At 35.1% G+C, this 3,268-nt stretch overlaps 1 long non-coding RNA gene across 1 annotated transcript; it reads right to left on the reverse strand.

Moving 5' to 3' along the window:
* Positions 1 to 2,922: 2,922 nt before the first annotated feature.
* Positions 2,923 to 3,268, reverse strand: LOC109582752 (uncharacterized). Its single transcript, XR_002185212.1, has 3 exons — positions 3,228 to 3,268; positions 3,014 to 3,184; positions 2,923 to 2,963 (listed from the first exon to the last, which is right to left on the reverse strand). It is a non-coding gene; the product is annotated as an uncharacterized LOC109582752 (long non-coding RNA).

Raw genomic sequence — 3,268 nt, forward strand, 5'->3', positions numbered from 1 at the left:
TAAGAATTATCCTTTAAGCATGAAGTAATACCAAGATACACACCGACAACTGGATTGACAGGCCTTGATGAAGATGATGATGAAGATGAAAAAAGGTGGCTGAACAAAACGGCTGGTTCGTCGATTTTTGAATTTCCTCTTAGACAGGGCCTAGAGCCATGCTAGTGGTACCAATGGAGTCCTCTGGTCAAGATAAGGTCCTCTATAAAGTCTGGTAAGCATAGGAGCTAGTTTTCCCGGTATAACAAGGCTGCAAAAGTCTTTGCAGCCATTTTGTTTAGGGGTGAATCCTACTTAGTAACGCTACCGCATTGCAAACGCCAATGAAAAGCATTCACAGTCTTTTATACCTTTCTGTTTTTTAATAGGAGGTAACAACACTGTGATATTAGGACATGACAACAGCACAGCAATTTCACATTTAGTTTCACAGTCGATGTCAGTATAAATGGAATCATAAACTAATACCTCATCCTTGCTACAACCCAGTGTTGTGACAGTGATCCAGTGGTTGGAGTGATAATGAAGCATTTGTAAATAGTTTTCAGCCACATTTTAACTTTCTGAGAGCACTGTAATCCCACAAGGGTTAGAAACTGAGAGTGCAATAACTTCAACCCCACTGTTATGTGTTTATCGTTAAGCTCAAGTCCATTCTTAATGGTACTTTTATCAGCCATTGTTAATCGCCATCCACCAAAATAAGCCCATTCACATTCACTAGTGTCATTATCCACATCCAATCTTTCTTTTTTCAAAGCTCTTTCCTTTCCATCCTCACTCTCATCTGTAGCTGCATTAACATCCTCAATACTAGCTGTAAATTCCTTAATCAATGCCTCCACGTTATTAATCAGGTCAGCTTCACCACTAAAATGCAGTCGACAAGGTATTTCAAGCCCACCTTGTGGGAGATCACGAGAATGCTTCCTTTTGCTGTTTACTGAACAGGTAATAACACCTCTTTTAATAAACAATGAACAAATGACAGATATCTTTTTTGCCAAGTGTCCAACAACAATACTATTACCTCTGATGACAGCTACTGCATACGGATCATGGCTATTTTCAGTTTCCCTCTTACAAAGTAGCACTTCACCATCAACTGCTGCCTCACAAGCTGTCTTGTAGACATGATATGAGACTGAAAATGATAGTTACACACCTACATGATCACCTTATCATTGTAGGCAAAGAAAGCTCATCTTTCAGTCTCAGCAGTCTCCAGCATCATCGCAATAAACAGTAATAGATTTCACTCAGGGTCTAGACAACACTGACGATATCATTGATGTCGGCTGTAACATTGAAGTTAAAATGCAGAAGGTACTTAAAGTTAAAGAGGATATGATTCCACTCCCAGATCCTTTCTCCTTACCAAAGCATCATAAGAGTGAGTTGCTCTTTAACAGCACAAGAAGTTGTCAACAAGACGTCCATTCGTTTCAGACGTTGCTTCTGCTATGTTCGGCTAGAAAAGGTATCCTAGTAAAGAAGACTATGCCAATGTTGCTTGTACAATACTCTCTATTCACCCATTTTTAAGAGCTTCAGAGCTGGAACTCCTCATGTAAAATTGAACATTATTGCTGTTTAGAAATAAATTGATTTGTTCATAGTATCTAGAGTACACAATATTTATAAATCATAATAATGTAGGGTGTAATAGTTGAAGAGCTCAAGTCTCACTTCAAGCAATTTATAGGAGACAATCTAAACCTCCATATGTTGTTCTTCTCATAATGCTACTACATCAAGGCCACTAAAGAATTCTAAAGTAACATATTCTACTGAAACATTAGTGGTACCTGAGAGTGAAGATGAATTCTTATTCAAGCTTCATCATAGGACACTTTCAGCTAAGTGCTAGATAAATCCTAATGTTGGTGTCGTTATTGTCTAATGGATACATTATTTCCGATGAGAAGAAGTGACGTTCTTGAATCAGGCTATTCAGGTGAAAATGCTTTGTTTTGAGTATTCTATATTGCAAGAATATGACCATGCTCATGCTGTGATTTAGTACTAGCAAAACACTGATTGATTATTTTCTAATAATAGTCAAGAGCTGAAATGTGTTGTAATTTACAGAAGTCTTCCTTCGTGGAGAATGCTCTAAAAGCCTTGAAAACAAGCACTATTGTCATGTTGCTACAAGCTCAAGTAGGAGCTCCACACTCTGGAAAAATTAAGTCCACTGTATGTCAGAGTTCAGGTATACATGTACATGCACATTGTTAACTTAGCAAATTTGTTAATAACAGTAATAATAATAATAAGATCTATTATTAATATTATTAAAGAGAACCATTGATAATAATAATTATTAAAGAACTTTACAGTATACATGTAATTTATAGAAATAATATATGTAGAATATATGATGGAAATATATTGAAGGTAGATCAGGAACAGGATCTGACCCCCAGTACAAAAAAAAATAAAACAATAAATCACTAGGAAGGCAATGAATTACTAGTACAAGGACTTGTTCGAAGAAACTACCCAGCAAATAAATCTTGTAAGATCATATAAAAGGATCTATCATGTTCTTATTGGATCAGGCAAAATTTAGGTTCCAAAATCAGGCATGGTCTTGTCAGATCTATGTTAAGATCATGACTATTCTTGCAATTAAAAAACTGCATGTTTATATCTGCTCTTATAAATGCATTGAAATGAATGTAAAAGAATCTTAACAAATCAACACAATAATGATACATGCATGGAGAAATTAACTATGATATGTTTTTACAGTGTCTATTTTCTCAGTCTCTAATCCTTTCAGCTTCGATTCTCTTTTACACTATTTCTGTATTGCTTTAGATCTAAAACATTCATAGACTACTAGCTATGATGTACGTTGTACATACCTTTGCTTATCAATGCACTTTTGAGTACATTTCCATTTGATCTGATTGCATTCTTTCATAAACTCTTGTTCGCCAATTTTTTTTCACATTCTATATCATTGAAATAATTATTCTAACTATAATGTATTCAGACATTTTACCTTCAAAGTACTGAAATTTTGTAATATTGAGGCTGGTTTGGTTGATCTTTTTGATGCTTCATATACAGAACTAGACATTTCCTCATCTGTGAATATATTATCCATCAGCTGGAGGGCATATGTAGATAATATGTTTGTGGCCCTTAATTGTAATAAATTAACACCAGTGTCCTAAAAACATTTCTTTTGTAAGTTGTGGAGATATGATTCTTACAGTTATAAGCTTTGATTCTTCCATAAATTCATCAGCAATAC

The sequence above is a fragment of the Amphimedon queenslandica genome, unplaced genomic scaffold (assembly GCF_000090795.2).
Source record: "Amphimedon queenslandica unplaced genomic scaffold, v1.1 AMPQUscaffold_13359, whole genome shotgun sequence".
In the NCBI taxonomy this organism is placed as follows: Eukaryota; Metazoa; Porifera; class Demospongiae; order Haplosclerida; family Niphatidae; genus Amphimedon; species Amphimedon queenslandica.